Here is a 22255-nt window from a genome sequence, read left to right on the forward strand (position 1 = left end):
GAGAGTTGAATAGTCACATGTACAGGGTGGCAGATGACATGACAGGGTAGTGTGAAATCTGAGCTCCAGTAATGCAGGACAAAGTGAAATAAAACAATAAAAATATAATAAAAATATATAATAAAACAAATATTCAGCCCAACATTATGCTCTCGATGGTGTTGTGAGGGCCCTCGGGAGGCCCTCGGAATCAGGCCGAATTTCTTCAACATCCTGAGGTTGAAAAGTCGCTGTCGTGCCTTCCTCACCACGGTGTGCATGTTGTTTGGCCCCCGTGTTGAGAATCAGTGTCAAGGAGGTCATGTTTCCCACCTTCACCCCCTGGGGGTGGCCCGTGAGCTTTGTGGTGAACTCAAGAGGGCACTATGTTATTGAAGGCCAGGCTGTAGTTGCATTCCTTTTATCCAGGTCGGTGAGGCAGTGTGCAGTGGAATGGCAATCGGGTCGACAACCTGAAAACATGAAAGAAATAAGAATTGAAAGTCATATGACATGGACAAATCTGGAATTATAAACAGATACTAACTAGACTAGGGCGGTAGGCAAATTGGAGAGGGCAGAGTGTGTCGGAGAGGAAGGAGGGAGGGAGGAGGGGATGTGGTCTTTGACTAGCTTCTCGACTCGCTTCATGATGACGGAGGTGAGTGTTACGGCTCGGTAGTCATTCAGTTCAGTTCAGGAGGCTGAAACAATTGGGCATGGGTCCTCAGATCCTAAAAAAGTTCTAGAGCTGCACCATTGAGAGCATCTTGATTGGCTGTGTCACCGCTTGGTATGGCAACTGCTTGGCATCTGACCTCAAGGCACTGCAGAGGACAGTACGTATGGCCCGGGACATAACTGGGGCCGAGATCCCTACCATACAGGAACTCTATATCAAGTGTTGTCAGATGAAGGCCCTAAAACTCCAGCCACCCAAGTCATAGACTGTACTCTCTGCTACTGCACGGCAAGTGGTGCCGATGCACAAAGTCTGGAGCCAACAGGACCCTGAACAGCTTCTACCTCCAAGCCATAAGACTGAAAAATAGTTAGTTAAACAGTCTGGGTAGCTGCATTGAACTCATTTGACTCATCACAGATGTTCCTGTTACGGTTTGTTATCTATCCTGTTGCATAATCTCTTTCTCCCTACCTATATGTACATATCTACCTCAATTACCTCGTACCCCTGCACATCAACTCGGTACTGGTACCCCGAGTATATAGCCAAGTTATCGTTACTCATTGTGTATTTATTCCTTGTGTTAATATTTTTCTATTATTTCTCTATTTTCTTTCTCTCTGCATTGTTGGGAAGAGCCAGCGAGTAAGCATTTTACTGTTAGTCTACACATGTTGTTTATAAAGCATGTGACAAATGCAATTTGGTTTGAGCTTCCAGTCATGGGCAGAGCCTCCAGTCTGAGACAGAGCAGAGCTTCCTGTCTTGGGCAGAGCCTCCAGTCTTAGGCAGTGCAGAGCCTCCAATCTTAGGCAGAGCCTCCAGTCTTAGGCAGAGCAGAGCTTCCTGTCTTGGGCAGAGCCTCCAGTCTTAGGCAGTGCAGAGCCTCCAATCTTAGGCAGAGCCTCCAGTCTTAGGCAGTGCATAGCCTCCAGTTTTAGGCAGAGCAGAGCTTCCTGTCTTGGGCAGAGCCTCCAGTCTTAGGCAGTGCAGAGCCTCCAATCTTAGGCAGAGCCTCCAGTCTTAGGCAGTGCAGAGCCTCCAGTTTTAGGCAGAGCAGAGCTTCCTGTCTTGGGCAGAGCCTCCAGTCTTAGGCAGTGCAGAGCCTCCAATCTTAGGCAGAGCCTCCAGTCTTATGCAGAGCAGAGCTTCCTGTCTTGGGCAGAGCCTCCAGTCTTGGCAGAGAAGAGCCTCCAGTCTTGGGCAGAACCTCCAGTCTTGTGTGACTATAATATTGTGTTGACAGCTGAGCTAACTGAAGACCTGGCATTCAACTCGCAGTTGTTGATATCGTTTCCATGATAACATGTTGTAGAATATGTCTTATGAAAAACATTCCAGACACGGGTACTTCTTGCCTTCTTGGCAATTTGGCATAACTGTGATTTGACAGCCCAATATCAGCTAGCTAGATAGGCTAACCATCTGTAGCTATCCCCAAGCTATGCTAGCTAGCTGCTGTGTTGGATAAACACAAGGTCAGTGCAGTCTTTATTTTATTTAACCTTTATTTAACTAGGCATGTCAGTTAAAAAAAAAAAACATGAAAAAAAATATTTACAATGACGGCCTACCAAAAGACCTCCTGTGTGGACGGGGGCAGAACAGTGATAAACATATGTTGCAGAACAGTGATAAAATAATTTTCTCATATATTGACAAGCATACCCATAACATGATGCAGCCACCATCATGCTTGAAAATATGAAGAGTGGTTCTCAGTGATGTGTTGGATTTGCCCCAAGCATTACACTTTGTATTCAGAACATAAAGGGAATTTCTTATTTAGCAAACAGGATGCATGTTCTGGAATATTTTTATTCTGTACAAGCTTCCTTATTTTCAATCATTTAGGTTAGTATTGTGGAGTAACGACAATGCTGTTGATCCATCCTCTGTTTTCTCCTATAACAGCCATTCAACTCTTAACTGTCTTAAAGTCACCATTGGCCTCATGGTGAAATCCCTGAATGGTGTCCTTCCTCTCCAGCAACTAAGATAGGAAGGTCGCCTGTATCAATCATATCTATCAAATCTAATTATAAAGCCCTTTTTACATTGGCTGATGTCACAAAGTGCTGTACCGCTTAAAACTCCAAACAGCAAGCAATGCAGGTGTAGAAGCACGGTGGCTAGGAAAAACTCCCTAGAAAGGCCAGAAACTAGGAAGAAACCTAGAGAGGAACCAGGCTCTGAGGGGTGGCCAGTCCTCATTATAACAGAACATGGCCAAGATGTTCAAATGTTCATAGATGGCCAGAAGGGTCATATAATAATAATCACAGAAGCTGTAGAGGGTGCAACAGGACAGCACCTCAGGAGTAGATGTCAGTTGGCTTTTCATAGCCGATCATTCAGAGTTAGAGACAGCAGGTGCGGTAGATAGAGTCCAAAACAGAAGGTCTGGGACAAGGTAGCACGTCCAGTGAACAGGTCAGGGTTCCATAGCCGCAGGCAGAACAGTTGAAACTGGAGCAGCAGCACGACCAGGTGGACTGGACAGCAAGGAGTCATCAGGCCAGGTAGTCCTGAGAGAGAGAGAGAGAGAGAGAGATTTAACCTTTATTCAACTAGGCAAGTCAGTTAAGAACAAATGCTTATTTCCAGCTGTATAGAAACTACCACCCTCATCAATGTTGCTGAGAGAGAGAGAGAGAGAGAGAGAGAGAGAGAGAGAATATTTGAATTAGAGAGAGAGAGAGAATATTTGAATTAGAGAGAGCATACTTAAATTCACACAGGACACCGGATGAGACAGGAGAAATACTCCAGATATAACAGACTGACCCTAGCCCCCGGACACATAAACTACTGCATCATAAATACTGGAGGCTGAGACAGGAGCGGTGTGGGATACACTGTGCCTGCCAAACAGGCAGGATATAACCCCACCCACTTTGCCAAAGCACAGCCCTCACACCACTAGAGGGATATCTTCAACCATCAATCTACTACCCTGAGACAAGGCCGAGTATAGCCCATGGACAGGAAGATCATGTCAGTGATTCAACCCCCTCAAGTGACGCATGGAAGAGCACCAGTAAGCCAGTGATTCAGCCCCCGTAATAAGGTTAGAGGCAGAGATTCCCAGTAGAGAGAGGGGAACCGGCCAGGCAGTACCTTTGTAGTGACTGGGTGTATTGATACAGTGTAATTAATAACTTCACCATGCTCAAAGGGATATTCAATGTCTGCTTTTTGTCTTTCTACCCATGTACCAGTAGGTGAACCCTTCTTTACAAGGCATTGGAAAACCTACCTGGTCTTTGTGGTTGAATCTGTGTTTGAAATTCACACTATTATTGCACATGGAGTTAGTCCATGCAAGGTATTGCGTGACTCGTTAAGCACATTTCTACTCCTGAACTTATTTAGGCCATAATGAAGGAGTTGAATACTTATTGACTCAAGACATTTCAGCTTGTCATTTTTGATTAATTTGTAAAAAATAAAATAAAAAACACAATTCCACTTTGACATCATTGGGTATTGTGTGTAGGACATCGACACACAATCTCAATTTAATCTATTTTGAATTCAAGCTATAACACAACAAAATGTGGAAAAAGTTGAGGGTTTGAATACTTTCTGAAGGCACTGTACATCTAATGAGGACATGAATAAGGTGCCCTTATGGTATAGCCTGTGCTTAATTTCTAAATCGGGAGGTGCAGAAGCAAAAAGTGAGCTCAAGAGGGGGTGACCTGAGGTACCGGAACGCATGAAAAATAAATCACCTTTATAATAAAGCAGTGTATGCATATCATCGCATTTGTGTAATGGCATAGAGCAGTCGAGTAGCGGCACTTACAGACATTGCACACAAGGAGAACATTTTTAGTGGCCTTGGGTCAGGGAAGAATTTGGCCATTTATAAACGCATTTCATGCAATTCTACCTCCTTTTACATGACTGGAGACTTTGGCATAATCTTTTTTAATGCCTCGTTCAAAACATGGAAATCCGCTGAAGATCACTGGCGTCATGATTAGAACTCAGTTTTTTTTTTCAAGTTCTCAGTTGTCATAAAAGCACCATAATAAATGATGGAAATGACAGGCTGAGAATCTGAGATCAATAAAAGTGTCCTTGTCTTGAATCCATCAATAGCCCAGGCCTAGGTGTGTGGAAACACATATTGTAGGCTATAATATGAGGAGGAAATTATAGTCCTAAAAATGCTTTTCCATGCTTTCACTGACTCACCCAATTACGCGCAACTCACGTGCTGGTGAAGGCCGTTGCGCTTGTGCCAAAATCTCCTCTCAAATAGGCCTATTTGGAAGTTGATCAAATATTTTGGTAACCTACAGCAGGAGCCATTTTCTTTCCAAATGTATTTCAATGTATCATGGGTGCTACAGCTCCTCCAGAACGCTCCGCGCAGCTATGATTCTATAAGGAAGTAAATTATGAAGTGCAGCGCTGGAGAGATGACAGTTGCAGGGTCATTCATGTCTATCAGAGCAGAGAGAGGCGCAGAGATCATGGAATGTAAATCTCGTTCGAGAGACACAGACGCGCTTCTCACACAACCACGTTGTCACGATCTGACCTTTATTTCCTTTGTTTTGTATTTATTTAGTATGGTCAGGGCGTGAGTTGGGTGGGCAGTCTATGTTTGTTTTTCTAGGTTTTGGGTATTTCTATGTTTCGGGCCTAGTATGGTTCTCAATCAGAGGCAGGTGTCAGTAGTTGTCTCTGATTGAGAATCATACTTAGGTAGCCTGGGTTTCACTGTGTGTTTGTGGGTGATTGTTCCTGTCTCTGTGTTTGCACCAGATAGGACTGTTTAGGTTTTCACTTTTCTTGTTTTGTTTAGTCTGTTCATGTATAGTCGTCTGTATTAAAAACATGAATAACCACCACGCCGCATTTTGGTCCGCCTCTCCTTCACCACAGGAAAACCCTTACACACGTGTTGGTCCCAAACATACAATGTTGCACAAACCATAAACCCCGGCAAGAGGCTACTCTAATTAACTTTGATCTCTTTTATTCAAATTTTTACATTGCAAAAATTTACAATTTATTGTTCATGCCATGAAATCTGACGAAATAGGTCCCTGAACGAAACAGTACAAAAAAGGAGAGCTGCATTTTCCAGCAGGGTCCACCTCAAATGAAGCACTGGGTATAGCTGACTCTGCTCATTCCTGATTCATTTACAATTTTAGACAAAACAGAGTTGACCAAATCTCCAGACATCTTTTAAAACCTCTCTGATCTCCCCATCCCGGATCCGGGATCGTGAATACAGACTCAAGCTCATTACCATAACGCAACGTTAACTATTCATGAAAATCGTAAATGAAATAAATATGCTAGCTCTCAAGCTTAGCATTTTGTTAACAACACTGTCATCTCAGATTTTCAAAATATGCTTCTCAACCATAGGAAAACAATCATTTGTGTAACAGTAGCTAGCTAGCGTAGCATTTAGCGTTAGCATTAGCGTTAGCAATTAGCAGGCAACATTTTTCACAAAAACCATAAAAGCATTAAATAAAATAATTTACCTTTGAAGAACTTCAGATGTTTTCAATGAGGAGACTGTTAGATAGCAAATGTTCAGTTTTTCCTGAAAGATTATTTTTTTTAGAGAGAGAAATCGCTCCGTTTGGTGCGTCACGTTTGGCTACCAAAAAAAACCCGAAAATCCAGTCATCAATTACGCCAAACTTTTTTCCAAATTAACTCCATAATATCGACTGAAACATGGCAAACGTTGTTTAGAACCAATCCTCAAGGTGTTTTTCACATATCTCTTCGATGATATATCCTTAGTGGAAGTGTGCTTTCTGTTCTGAATCCCAGGAGATAATGACCGCAATTGAAGATTACGCACGAATTTAGACAAAGGACACCGGGCGGACCCCTGGAAAATGTAGTCTCTTATGGCCAATCTTCCAATGATGTGCCTACAAATACGTCACAATGCTGCAGACATCTTGAAGAAACCACAGAAAGGGCAGTCTCGTTCCTGCTGCATTCACAGCCATATAAGGAGACATTTGAAAACAGAGCTTCAGGATTTCTGCTCATTTCCTGTTCGAAGTTTCATCTTGGTTTCGCCTGTAGAATGAGTTCTGTGGCACTCACAGATAATATCTTTGCAGTTTTGGAAACCTTAGAATGTGTTCTTTCCAATGCTGTCAATTCTATGCATAGTCGCTTAAACCGGGCACGTTTTTTTATCCAATAATGAAATAGCGCCCCTATAGACTTAACAGGTTAAGTTTTGAGAGAAATGTATTGCTCAAGGGCACAGCGATAGATATTTCAACTAGTCAGCTCGGGGAGTCAAACCAGCAACCTTTTGGTTACTGGTCCAACACTCTTAACTGCTAGGCTACCTGCCACCTGCAGTGCTCAGTTGTCTCCACCAAGTCTGTCCCCAAACAATTTTATTTGCTGGTTTTAAGCATTAAGCTTTCAAATAGATCTTTGTTGACTGGTGCTGGGTGCTATCGTCCACCATCAGCACCGGCCTGTACCCTACCTGCCCTAAGCTCTCTCCTGGCCCCTTACACTAAGTCTGAATTTGTCCTGCGGGGTGACCTAAACTGGGACATGCTTAAACTACCTGACCAAGTCTTAAAACAATGGGACTCCCTAAATTTCTCTCAGATTGTAACGAATCTCCTCTTCGTCTGAGGAAGAGTAAGAAGGATCGGACCAATACGCAGCGTGGTAAGTTTCCGTCATAATTTATTGACTGAACGCACAAAAACAAAATAACAAAGTAAAATGGAAGAAACAAAACAGTTCTGTAAGGTGACATACACTAAACAGAAAACAACCACCCACAAACAAGAGTGGGAAAACAGGCTACCTAAGTATGTTTCTCAATCAGAGACAACGATTGACAGCTGCCTCTGATTGGGACCCATACCAGGCCAAACACATAGAAATACCCAACATAGAACAAAAACATAGAATGCCCTGACCAACCTAAAATAGAAATATACAAAAAGAACTAAGGTCAGGACGTGACACAGATCATTACCAATCCCACAAGCTATGAACCCAAACGCCCAGAAAAGACTACTCTCCTTGATGCGCGAACCCAGAGTCTCTGGTGGCACAGCTGGCGCTGCAGTACAGCACCCTTAACCACTGCGCCACCTGGGAGGCCTAGGCTGGTGTTTTCTGTAATGACCTTAGTGATCACTGTTTTACAGTCTGTGCTCTAACGGCTGCTCAGTGAAACGACCTGTCCTGATTTGTCATAGACGCTTGCTGAAAAACTTTAATGAGCAAGCCTTCCTTCATGACCTGGCCTCTGTAAAATGGTATAGAATCAGCTTGATCCCCTCTGTCGAAGACGCTTAGACCTTTTTTATATTTATTTTCTGTCAAAGATATATTTTCAGTGGTATTGTTAACAAACCCCGTAAAGAAAATGAGAAATAAAAACAGTTCAACCCTGGTTCGACCGTGATCTGCAAGAGTTACTCCACCTCAAGAACACAATTTGGCGAAAGGCTCTGCACACCAATACTCAGGCTGTCTGGCTGTCATTCAGGCAAATCGGAAATAAGTGCACTCAGGCTATCCAGAAGTTAGTTACTTTTAGGAGCAGTTCTCTCTCTGTGGGTCTAACCCCAAGAAGTTCTGGAAAACGGTTAAAACCCCGGAGAATAAACCCTCCTCCTCACAGCATCCCATGTCCCTTAATGTTGATGATGTGGTTGTTAATGAGAAGAAGCACATGGCTGAGCTCTTTAATCACCACTTCATTAAGTCAAGCTTCCTATTTGAATCAGCCATGCCTCTCTGCCCATCCAACACTTCCTCATCTCCCACCCCTTCTAATGGGACTGATGCTCCTGCTTCTAAAGCCCTGATGCTCCTCCATCTCCCATCCCTTCTAATGGGACTAGCCCTGATGCTCCTCCATCTCCCATCCCTTCTAATGGGACTAGCCCTGATGCTCCTCCATCTCTCATCCCTTCTAATGGGACTAGCCCTGATGCTCCTCCATCTCCCATCCCTTCTAATGGGACTAGCCCTGATGCTCCTCCATCTCCCATCCATTCTAATGGGACTAGCCCTGATGCTCCTCCATCTCCCATCCCTTCTAATGGGACTAGCCCTGATGCTCCTCCATCTCCCATCCATTCTAATGGGACTAGCCCTGATGCTCCTCCATCTCCCATCCCTTCTAATGGGACTAGCCATGGATGTGTCATTGCAACCTTAAAGGTCCTAAATTATGTCACAATTGCCCTTGATTCTAAGAAATGTTGTGATGCTATTTTTATTGACTTGGCCAAAGCTTTTGATACAGTAGACCATTCCATTCTTGTGAGCTGGCTAAGGAGTATTGGTGTCTCTGAGGGGTCTTTGGCCTGGTTTGCTAACTACCTCTCTCAAAGAGTACCGTGTAAAAAGTCAGAACATCTGCTGTCTCATTTGAACATCTTGGCCATGTTCTGTTACAATCTCCACCCGGCACAGCCAGAAGAGGACTGGCCACCCCACATAGCCTGGTTCCTCTCTAGGTTTCTTCCTAGGTTCTGGCCTTTCTAGTGAGTTTTTCCTAGCCACCGTGCTTCTACACCTGCATTGCTTGCTGTTTGGGGTTTTAGGCTGGGTTTCTGTACAGCACTTTGAGATATCAGCTGATGTACGAAGGGCTATATAAATAAATTTGATTTGATTTGTCTCAGCCACTGCCTGTCACCAAGGGAGTATCCCAAAGCTCGATCCTAGACCCCACGCTCTTCTCAAATAAAATCAACAACATAGCTCAGGCAGTAGGAAGCTCTCTCATCCATTTATATGCAGAATATATAGTCTTCGACTCAGCTCGCCCCTCCCGAATTCTGTGTTGAACACTCTACAACAAAGCTTTCTTAGTGTCCAACAAGCTTTCTCTGCCCTTAACATTATTCTGAACATCTCCAAAACAAAGGTCATGTGGTTTGGTAAGAAGAATGCCCCTCTCCCCACAGGTGTGATTACTACCTCTGAGGGTTTAGATCTTGAGGTAGTCACCTCATACAAGTACTTCGGAGTATGCCTAGACGGTGCACTGTCCTTCTCTCAGCACATATCAAAGCTACAGGCTAAAGTTAAATCTAGACTTGGTTTCCTCTATCGTAATCGCTCCTCTTTCACCCCAGCTGCCAAACTAACCCTGATTTAGATGACCATGCTAGACTATGGAGTAGTTTATAGATCGGCAGGTAAGGGGGCTCTCGGGCGGCTAGATGTTCTTATATGACACAAAGCGCACTCTATACTCCTCTGTATACCCGGTGCAAGGCCCACTGGTTGATGCTTATTTATAAATCCCTCTTAGGCCTCACTCCCCCCTATCTGAGATACCTACTGCAGCCCTCATCCTCCACATACAACACTTGTTCTGCCAGTCACATTCTATTAAAGGTCCCCAAAGCACACACATCCCTGGTTCGCTCCTCTTTTCAGTTCGCTGCAGCTAGCAACTGGAACGAGCTGCAACAAACACTCAAACTAGACAGTTTTATCTCCATCTCTTCAATCAAAGACTCATTCGTGGACACTCTTACTGACAGTTGTGGCTGCTTTGTGTGATATATTGTTGGCTCTACCTTCTTGCCCTTTGTGCTGTTGTCTGTGCCCAAGAATGTTCTTACCATGTTTGTGCTGTTACCATGTTGTGCTGCTGCCATGTTGTGTTGCTACCGTGTTGTTGTCATGTTGTGTTGCTACCGTGTTGTTGTCATGTTGTATTGCTACCATGCTGTGTTGTCATGTTCTGCTGCCATGTTGTGTTGTTGTCATAGGTCTCTCTTCATGTAGTGTTGTGGTGTCTTTCTTGTCGTGATGTGTTTTTTTTCCAACATTATTTTTTTTTTATCCCAGCCCCCTGTCCCCGCAGGAGGCCTTTTGCCTCTTAGTAGGCCGTCACTGTAAATGGGAATTTGTTCTTAATTGACGTGTCTCGATAAATAAAGGTTACATAAAAATGCATTATGCATCTTCTTCTTTGGTAGCGTCTTATAATCTTAACTCATTTAAATATGTAAGGTCTTAAAACCGTCATCACATGTGCACATCATACGGCTTTGTTTATAAACCGTAAAATACAGTATCTAAAACAGAACGTGGCAGAACAATACTGGTAACTAACCCCTTTTTATCCATAGAAAGCACACTGTGTTGTGACCCGGATGACATAGTGTTCATTTAATGGTACACTATTTTCAGAAGAATGAAGACATTCAACAGCAGTGGCTGCTTTTCATTCCGGGGTGGACAGGCTGCACCGATAATGACTGTCAAGTCACGCGTGTGTAGTGCACATTTAGAGTGAAGTTGCTTTATCAATTGGGGAGAACATTCCATGGGTCTTGCCAGGACACTAGTCTTGAAGACAGATGCTGTACCATCATTAACAATGGATCAGGGGCCTCTCGAGTGAGGTTCATGTACATTTCCTTATGTCTAAGCTTGTAAGACGACTCAGGCTTTACTAATGTGTTGTGAAGAAGTGCATCAGTGATCTGTATTCTGCATTTAGTTACAAAACAATAGAAATACAATTGTGTATTTCAGCTGTTTGTCTGATATCCAACAGTCCATGACCAGCTCTGTTGACCCTGACAGCATTTTGCAGAGAAAAATGGGTTGCGGCATACTGACAAGGTATTCCTATTTAGGCTTGGAATGACATGTGGTCTATTATTTAACCTTGTTACCCGGCAACGACCACAAGGGTGTTTCAAAGCGCTGTCTGTCAAGGCGAACTCATGAATATAAGATCCCCGCCCACTCAGCCTGTTCTTTCAGGCTTCCTGATAATTAGAGATGAGAGAAAAGTGACAATTTCTTCAATTCCGAGCTTTTTAGCAGTGTACAATTATAATAGGTGATGTTTTGGTCATTCATATTGACTGTGCGGGAACTTTAATGGACAATCCATTATTGTCCATTTTTAGAATTTTGAACCCTTTTTTGAAAAGTTTGAAATTGGGATCTTTTTCTCCGGGCAAGGGCGTCTCCAGGCATAGAGCTGACATGGAAATGACTCATATTTAAACTACTTTGAAAATGTAAAAAATGTATCTCTTCCCTTGTAAAATTCCCCTTTAAGCTCAAATAATGCAACAAATCCTGAAGTTTTTTTGTTGCTATAAAAATGTAGTTTCCCTGCTGGACAATGATTGTCCCGACTTTCAAGAATCTGAGCTAATTTTCTGCTCTTCTTCACATTTTGCCATGAGAGAAAATGTTGCAATTTTAAAGCTAACTTCCTGTAATTCTAAATGTTTGTATCATGGCTTATTATGTGTCCATATGCCATCGACCACTGGGGGGCCCCCATAGCTTCTGGGTCCCCTCGCCCTGCTGGGACTGCAGGGGTGTCTGCTTTGCCAGTGCTGTCCTTGCGTGTTTGTTGTGATTGAATGGCAAAGACACACCCAAGAAACACCCACATTGAACCACACCCCAAAGACCACTCTTGTTTGTCCTTCAGTAATGGCCCTGCATTTCTCAATGAGCACCGGAAGAAACACATACTGAATCTGTGAGTGCAGTTCACCTTTAAGAACTCCCTACACACACACACACAAACACACACACACACACACACTCACACTCACACACACCTGTTCCTGTTTGAAAAAACAATTCCTTCTTTTTACCAAAAATGTAGTTAGCACAAATGTTGATTTCATTTTACTCCAAATATCAGATCAAATCAAATTGTATTTGTCACATGCACCAAATACAACAGGTCTAGACAACACCGTGAAATGCTGACTTACAAGCCCTTAACCAACAATTCCGTTTTTAGAAAATAGGAGTTAAGAAAATATTTACTAAATAAACTACAGTCAAAACCCACAAAAAAGTAACACCATAAAATAACAATAACGAGACTATATACAGGGTATTACGGTACAGAGTCAATGTGGAGGCTATATACAGGGGGGTACCGGTACAGAGTCAATGTGGAGGCTATATACAGAGTATTACGGTACAGAGTCAATGTGGAGGCTATATACAGGGTATTACGGTACAGAGTCAATGTGGAGGCTATATACAGGGGGTACCGGTACAGAGTCAATGTGGAGGTTATATACAGGGTATTACGGTACAGAGTCAATGTGGAGGCTATATACAGGGTATTACGGTACAGAGTCAATGTGGAGGCTATATACAGGGTATTACGGTACAGAGTCAATGTGGAGGCTATATACAGGGTATTACGGTACAGAGTCAATGTGGAGGCTATATACAGGGGGTACCGGTACAGAGTCAATGTGGAGGCTATATACAGGGTATTACGGTACAGAGTCAATGTGGAGGCTATATACAGGGGGTACCGGTACAGAGTCAATGTGGAGGCTATATACAGGGGGTACCGGTACAGAGTCAATGTGGAGGCTATATACAGGGTATTACGGTACAGAGTCAATGTGGAGGCTATATACAGGGGGTACCGGTACAGAGTCAATGTGGAGGCTATATACAGGGTATTACGGTACAGAGTCAATGTGGAGGCTATATACAGGGGGTACCGGTACAGAGTCAATGTGGAGGCTATATACAGGGTATTACGGTACAGAGTCAATGTGGAGGCTATATACAAGGGGGTACCGGTACAGAGTCAATGTGGAGGCTATATACAGGGGGGTACCGGTACAGAGTCAATGTGGAGGCAATATACAGGGGGTACCGGTACAGAGTCAATGTGGAGGCTATATACAGGGTATTACGGTACAGAGTCAATGTGGAGGCTATATACAGGGGGTACCGGTACAGAGTCAATGTGGAGGCTACATACAGGGGTACCGGTACAGAGTCAATGTGGAGGCTATATACAGGGTGTTACGGTACAGAGTCAATGTGGAGGCTATATACAGGGGGTACCGGTACAGAGTCAATGTGGAGGCTATATACAGGGGGTACCGGTACAGAGTCAATGTGGAGGCTATACACAGGGGGTACCGGTACAGAGTCAATGTGGAGGCTATATACAGGGTGTACCGGTACAGAGTCAATGTGGAGGCTATATACAGGGGGTACCGGTACAGAGTCAATGTGGAGGCTACATACAGGGGTACCGGTACAGAGTCAATGTGGAGGCTATATACAGGGGGGTACCGGTACAGAGTCAATGTGGAGGCTATATACAGGGGGTACCGGTACAGAGTCAATGTGGAGGCTATATTCAGGGGGTACCGGTACAGAGTCAATGTGGAGGCTACATACAGGGGTACAGGTACAGAGTCAATGTGGAGGCTATATACAGGGTGTTACGGTACAGAGTCAATGTGGAGGCTATATACAGGGGGTACCGGTACAGAGTCAATGTGGAGGCTATACACAGGGGGTACCGGTACAGAGTCAATGTGGAGGCTATACACAGGGGGTACCGGTACAGAGTCAATGTGGAGGCTATATACAGGGGTACCGGTACAGAGTCAATGTGGAGGCTATATTCAGGGGGTACCGGTACAGAGTCAATGTGGAGGCTACATACAGGGGTACAGGTACAGAGTCAATGTGGAGGCTATATACAGGGTGTTACGGTACAGAGTCAATGTGGAGGCTATATACAGGGGGTACCGGTACAGAGTCAATGTGGAGGCTATACACAGGGGGTACCGGTACAGAGTCAATGTGGAGGCTATACACAGGGGGTACCGGTACAGAGTCAATGTGGAGGCTATATACAGGGGTACCGGTACAGAGTCAATGTGGAGGCTATATTCAGGGGGTACCGGTACAGAGTCAATGTGGAGGCTACATACAGGGGTACCGGTACAGAGTCAATGTGGAGGCTATATACAGGGGGTACCGGTACAGAGTCAATGTGGAGGCTACATACAGGGGTACAGGTACAGAGTCAATGTGGAGGCTATATACAGGGTGTTACGGTACAGAGTCAATGTGGAGGCTATATACAGGGGGTACCGGTACAGAGTCAATGTGGAGGCTATACACAGGGGGTACCGGTACAGAGTCAATGTGGAGGCTATACACAGGGGGTACCGGTACAGAGTCAATGTGGAGGCTATATACAGGGGTACCGGTACAGAGTCAATGTGGAGGCTATATTCAGGGGGTACCGGTACAGAGTCAATGTGGAGGCTACATACAGGGGTACAGGTACAGAGTCAATGTGGAGGCTATATACAGGGTGTTACGGTACAGAGTCAATGTGGAGGCTATATACAGGGGGTACCGGTACAGAGTCAATGTGGAGGCTATACACAGGGGGTACCGGTACAGAGTCAATGTGGAGGCTATACACAGGGGGTACCGGTACAGAGTCAATGTGGAGGCTATATACAGGGGTACCGGTACAGAGTCAATGTGGAGGCTATATTCAGGGGGTACCGGTACAGAGTCAATGTGGAGGCTACATACAGGGGTACCGGTACAGAGTCAATGTGGAGGCTATATACAGGGGGTACCGGTACAGAGTCAATGTGGAGGCTATATACAGGGTATTACGGTACAGAGTCAATGTGGAGGCTATATACAGGGGGTACCGGTACAGAGTCAATGTGGAGGCTATATTCAGGGGGTACCGGTACAGAGTCAATGTGGAGGCTACATACAGGGGTACCGGTACAGAGTCAATGTGGAGGCTATATACAGGGGGTACCGGTACAGAGTCAATATGGAGGCTATATACAGGGGGTACCAGTACAGAGTCAATGTGGAGACTATATACAGGGGGTACCAGTACAGAGTCAATGTGGAGGCTATATTCAGGGGGTACCGGTACAGAGTCAGTGTGGAGGCTATATACAGGGGGTACCAGTACAGAGTCAATGTGGAGGCTATATACAGGGGGTACCAGTACAGAGTCAATGTGGAGACTATATACAGGGGGTACCAGTACAGAGTCAATGTGGAGGCTATATTCAGGGGGTACCGGTACAGAGTCAGTGTGGAGGCTATATTCAGGGGATACCGGTACAGAGTCAGTGTGGAGGCTCCATACAGGGGGTACCGGTACAGTGTCAATGTGGAGGCTACATACAGGGGGTACCGGTACAGTGTCAATGTGGAGGCTATATACAGGGGATACCAGTACAGAGTCAATGTGGAGACTATATTCAGGGGGTACCGGTACAGAGTCAATGTGCAGGGGTACAGTGTCAATGTGGAGGCTATATACAGGGGATACCAGTACAGAGTCAATGTTGAGGCTATATTCAGGGGGTACCGGTACAGAGTCAATGTGGAGACTATATGCAGGGGGTACCGGTACCAAGTCAATGTGGAGGCTATATACAGGGGGTACCGGTACAGAGTCAATGTGCAGGGGTACAGTGTAGTCGAGGTAATATGTACATGTAGGTAGGGGTAAAGTGACTATGCATAGATAATAAACAGCGAGTAGCAGCATTTGATTAACTGTTCAGCAGTCTTATGGCTAGCGGGTAGAAGCTGTTATGGAGCCTTTTGGACCTAGACTTGGCGCTCCGGTACCGGTAGCAAAGAAAACAGTCTATGACTTGGGTTGACCATTTTTTAGGCTTCCCTCTGACACCGCCTAGAATAGAGGTCCTGGATGGAAGGAAGCTTGGCCCCAGTGATGTATGACGCGAATGGGGGTCTGTTCGGCCCTCCGTTTCCTGTTGTTTATGATCAGCTCCTTTGCTCCTTCTTGACATTTGACATTGAGGGAGAGGTTGAGGTTGTTGAGGTTGAGGTTGAGGGAGAGGTTGTTGTCCTAGCACCACACTTCCAGGTCTCTGACCTCCTCCCTATAGGCTGTCTCGTCGTCGTCGGTGATCAGGCCTTGGGTGTTGGAGTTGTGCCTGGCCATGCATTCATGAGTGAGCATGGAGTACAGGAGGGGACTGAGCATGCACCCCTGGGGAGATCCAGTGTTGAGGATTAGCGTGGCGGACGTGTTGTTGCCCACCCTCACCACCTGGGGGCGGCCCGTCAGGAAGTCCAGGATCCAGATGCAGAGGGAGGTGTTTAGTCCCAGGGTCCTAAGCTTAGTGATGAGCTTTGAGGCCACTATGGTGTTGAACGCTGAGTTGTAGTCCATGAACAGCATTCTCACATAGGTGTTCCTATTATCCAGGTGGGAAAGGGCACTGTGGAGTGCAATAGAGATTGCGTCATCTGTGTATCTGTTGGGGCGGTGTGTGAATTAGAGTGGGTCCAGGGTGTCTGGGAGGATGGTGTTGATGTGAACCATGACCTGCCTTTCAAAGCATTTCATGGCTACAGATGTGAGTGCTACGGGTCGGTAGTCATTTAGGTAGATGGTTACTGCTGTTCGTTTTTATTAACCATTGATATGACGATTTGGGTGGAGTAAAGAGCTACAATCTCAAAGCAAATACTTTGTTTGGTTTGAAAATAAATACTGTTCGATCAAATCAAGCGCTTTACTTTTTTCTAAAACGTTGTACATTGGTTCATTTATTGCTGAAAAAAATGAATGGGTAAACACTGTGACAACCAACCACATATTGTGTTACAACAAACCCCGTTATGGGGCTGGTTGTCACAAGTGGACAGAATGTATTTGACGATGTATAACTCCATGTTAGAATAAGATATGAGGATAAAGGGTTCCTATTTCAACCCAAGTCCTTGGTCTTTCTCCTAATATTGAAAAAATAGTCTTGTAAGAAATACTGGGGCTGAGAAATACATTAATTAGTCAAAAGTGTGACAACCAACCCAGGTCTCCCCTAACTCCTCTACAGGGACTGGAGTCTAGGTCTAGGGGTAATTTCTGGACAGGGCCTAAAGATGTCCTTGAATGTCAGTGTTAAGGCAACCAACCCAGGTCTCCCCTAACTCCTCTACAGGGACTGGAGTCTAGGTCTAGGGGTCATTTCTGGACAGGGCCTAAGGATGTCCTTGAATGTCAGTGTTACCTCCATCCTCCAATCTTTCCTTTCAGCATATCCACAGGGAACCTAGGTGGGTATTAGAGCTAATAGTCCATCTGTCCAGGTATACGGGGCAAGCCAACCCTCTGACAATCTTGTGTGTGTGTGTGTCCGTGTGCGAAGACAACAATTGTTTGGAAGCAGGTGTAGGCTCCACAGTTAAATCAATGGGAGGGTTAGTGGGGACAGCTTAGCAACAACATGAGGTCAATGAGTGCCTGAAGCCTGAAGAGAAAGGTACGACCTGGCTGTAGATAGAGGTATGACCTGGCAATAGAGAGAGGTACGACCTGGCTGTAGATAGAGGTACGACCTGGCAGTAGAGTGAGGTACAACCTGGCTGTAGATAGAGGTACGACCTGGCTGTAGAGAGAGGTATGACTTGGCTGATAGAGAGAGGTATGACTTGGCTGATAGAGAGAGGTATGACTTGGCTGATAGAGAGAGGTACGACCAGGCTGTAGAGAGAGATACGAAGAAGCTGTAGTTAGAGGTACGACCTGGCTGTAGAGAGAGGTATGACTTGGCTGATAGAGAGAGGTACGACCAGGCTGTAGAGAGAGATACGAAGAGGCTGTAGAGAGAGGTATGACCTGGCTGATAGAAAGAGGTATGACCTGGCTGATAGAGAGAGGTACGAAGAGGCTGTAGAGAGAGGTACAACCTGGCTGATAGAAAGAGGTACGACCAGGCTGTAGAGAGAGGTACGACCTGGCTGCTAGAGAGAGGTACGACCTGGCTGTAGAGAGAGGTACGACCTGGCTGATAGAGAGAGGTACGACCAGGCTGTAGAGAGAGGTATGACCTGGCTGATAGAGAGAGGTACGACCTGACTGATATAGAGAGGTACGACCTGGCTGTAGAGAGAGGTACGACCTGGCTGTATAGAGAGGTACGACCTGGCTGTAGAGAGAGGTACGACCTGGCTGTAGCGAGAGGTACGACCTGGCTGTAGAGAGAGGTACGACCTGACTGTAGCGAGAGGTACGACATGGCTGTAGCGAGAGGTACGACCTGGCTGTAGAGAGAGGTACGACATGGCTGTAGCGAGAGGTACGACCTGACTGTAAAGAGAGGTACGAGAGGTGCTAGAGTCTGAAAACTGACTACACAGAGACTGGACTAGTAGAAGGCCTAGAGTCTGAAGACTAACTGCACTAACAGAAGGCCTAGAGTCTGTCTATTCATCTCTCTGGAAGGCTGCCAGGTCCCAGGGAGTTGGCACACTATAGCCTTCTCTCTCTCTCTCTCTCTCTCTCTCTCTCTCTCTGCCCCCTCTCTCTCTTCGTTCTCTCTCTCTCCTCTCTCTCTTTCTGCCCTATTTTTCTCTCTCTCTTCCCTCTCTCTCTTCTCTCGCTCCCTCTCTCTTTCTGCCCTCTTTTTCTCTCTCTCTGCACTCTCTCTCTCTCTCTTCTCTCTCTCTTCTCTCTCACTCTGCCCTCTCTCTCTTTTTCTCTCTGTCACTCCCTACTTTCTTTCTCCTACACCCACTCTCTCTCTCTTCTCTTTCTGACCGATGGTGAGGCCAATCGGCACGCATATCCTGGCAGAAATGACTCCCTGAGTCAATCCTATGCCTGTGCTCAACTCCCATCAACATTTGAAAAGCCATCCCATGCCATGCCACTCTGGCTTAACACTGTCATCCCAATGAAATATTAAACAGTGTTCTGCTCGCCATGCCAGGTATCAGCAACAGACGGCCAAACAGTAACAGCTGTACTCCAGAACTAACCGTGACACTTTTCAGCTCCCTGTGAATTACTTGTGTGTCTTTCTATCAAAAGGCAATATGCACACAGAGTAGACTATAATCTTGAATATACTAAATACAGAAATGGTTTCTCCCAACAGATTGTATGAATGAAACGACACATTCTAGAATGCATTTCCCTATTGGAACTGAGAGACACCATCATTCTGGGATCCTACAATTCCAGAACTAATTTCCAACATAGCTGCATCTACGCAGAATTCTCATAATGGTACTGGATTGAAAACACTGCTCAAGTTACCAACATACAGTAGACTTTCAATACATGATAAATGATATAGATAATAGATGACTACAACACATACTAGTCACACACAGCCAATACTAAAACAAATGGGGATCACAGAGCATTATCAGCAATTTCATGGGTGAGTACCCTTGGCTCATGGCAGTACGTTTCTCTAAATGCTTTGACAGTCTGCAACACTATAGGGTAGCCTGTCTCCTCTTCGCATCTTTCCCTTCAATATTTGGATGTTAGGCTACATTCCAATCTAATCAAAAAGTATTGATAATGTTTCAGAATGAGATATATTATTTGGGTCCCGTTTCCTTAGGCTTGGGTGTTGCCGAACAGTGGTGGAAAAAGTACCCAGTTGTCATACTTGAGTAAAAGTAAAGATACCTTTCATAGAAAATGACTCAAGTGAAAGTGAAAGTTACCCAGTAAAATACAACTTGAGAACATTTTTTAAAAGTATTTGCTAAAATATACTTAAGTATTAAAAGTAAAAGTATAAATCATTTCAAATTCCTTATATTAAGCAGACCAGACAGCACAAATGTCTTGTTTTTTAAATGTATTGATAGACAGGGGCACACTCCAACACTCATTTACAAACAAAGACATCATTTACAAACAAAGCATTTGTGTTTAGTGAGTCTGTCAGATCAGAATTAGACCATTTTCCTGTCCTGCTAAACATTCATAACGTAACTAGTATTGGCATTATGTGGCTGAGTGATGAGGAGAAATTTAAATGTTTTTCTGTTTGCGGAATATTTAAATAAAGCCTGGAATAAAAGATAATTAAATGAGGAAATAGTAAAAATATTGATCTATGTACATGGTACATGTGTATTGGCTTGTCTCCCATATGAATATTCTCTTTGTGCCAGACTGGGATCAAGGGACTTCTGTTTCTATATTTTCTTTACATGGTATGTATTTTTTTAGACCTTTAATTAACTAGGCAAGTCAGTTAAGAACAAACTCTTATTTTCAATGACGGCCTAGAAACAGTGGGTTAACTGCCTGTTTAGGGGCAGAACGACAGATTTTTACCTTGTCAGCTCGGGGATTTGAACTTCCAACGCTCTAACCACTAGGCTACCCTGCCACCCCAAAACGGCATGCGTAATTCTTTTTTGGATAACCTTATTTATTATTATGTATAGATGTTTTTTCACTCTTCATGCGATGCGCAATGCAGAGAACACCGGAAGAAGAATGATCATTTAATTACCATAGTGAATCATTGTAATGTTTGTTTACGTGTAAATTAATCCCGTAAGGGATGGGTTGCCAAATGGCGATTTGACACGAAAATAAAATTGTATTAATTTAATTAATTCGGTACTTTTGGGTGTCAGGGGAAATGTACGGAGTAGAAAGTACATTATTTTCTGTAGGAATGTAGTGGAATAAAAGTAAAAGTTGTCAAAAATATGAATAGTAAAATACAGATACCCCAAAAAACGACTAAAGTCGTACTTGAAATATTTTTACATAATTACTTTACACCACTTTTGTCGATAGGTGGGTGGGTAGCCTATTCTATTATTTTGACATGTGTAACAGTTTTGTCCGCAGACAGACACCTCGTTTAGCTCACATCAGCACTAACAATCCGTTTCTGAGACTGTTCAGACCATCGTTCAGGGTGTACATACACAAAATACATTTTTACCAAGACAAATGAGGAATACAAGCCGACGTTTTTTTTTGCACTAAAAAAATGAGCGTAAACCAGATTGACGTGCTCTCCCCACTATGTATTGTTTCTGCAGTGAGGATTCACCCTCTTTAGATAATTATTGTGTAACTTATCTGCTGAAAAACGTTGTTATGAGCTGAAAATAAATAGTAGTAGCAGTCTGCAAATCAGGGGGCCAAATGAACGGCTCTTTCACCGATGCGATTCGGTTGCCGAAGGTTCACCAAAAAGAACTGTTCAAAATGAACCGTTCGTTCGAACCATCACTACCTTCTTGCCTCAGCGACACTGTCCCTGTTTTCTACCGCTGATGAATGTTGCTTACAAACAACACACACACATGTTGGTGATTTTGATACAGGCTGCCGTGGTTTTTAATGACAGGCAAGAATCAGTCCGAGACTCGTGCGGGTCTTAAATGTCTGTATTTTCCAACCGACTTCGTCACCCGATGTAAAACACGTGCCATCCTATCCATGCTCTCCTCCTATTCGGACATCCAAGTTAATCGATCAGGGAAACGCTGTTTTCGGTCGACAGCTTCCGAGGTTCCCTCTGCGTTTCACCCCCTAATGTGTTGGAGTTGGAATTACACATTTAGCTGATTATTAGCCTACGCATGATTTAATTCGGACCTTTTTCATCCTAAATCGTGTTTCCTCTTATCCCAGTAAAAAGGGGGAGTTTATGATGATTGCATTGTTGTAGTAGGTGCTGTTCCTGAGAGAGGATGCAAGGCAGCTTGTATGCGGTTGATGCCTGACCGAAGCGCCCGCTCACTGTTTTCTCACCGGGAATCTAACAAGACAGTCTCTCGTAGAGTTCCCGCTATTTGACAGGATGCAACTGCATGATCTGTACTAAAACGGCCAGAGCAGGCTTCATTGGCAATGGTTTTTTGAGGTTTGTACAAGTGGGAGCCGGCGGGAAGGAACGCAGCGTGTTATATGGGCATATAACTAGCAGCGTCTCCCGAGAAACAGCGTTTGTTTTATGCCATTTG

At 44.5% G+C, this 22255-nt stretch overlaps 1 protein-coding gene across 1 annotated transcript in view; it reads left to right on the forward strand.

Moving 5' to 3' along the window:
* Window positions 1–21592: 21592 nt before the first annotated feature.
* Window positions 21593–22255, forward strand: part of LOC110528579 (acid-sensing ion channel 1) — a 334789-nt gene continuing 334126 nt past the window's right edge. Inside the window, exon 1 of the mRNA XM_036984198.1 lies at window positions 21593–22255. This exon is cut by the window's right edge and continues 864 nt beyond it. The gene's annotated coding sequence lies outside the window, so the exon portion shown is untranslated.

Source organism: Oncorhynchus mykiss, chromosome 7, assembly GCF_013265735.2.
Source record: "Oncorhynchus mykiss isolate Arlee chromosome 7, USDA_OmykA_1.1, whole genome shotgun sequence".
Taxonomy (NCBI): Eukaryota; Metazoa; Chordata; class Actinopteri; order Salmoniformes; family Salmonidae; genus Oncorhynchus; species Oncorhynchus mykiss.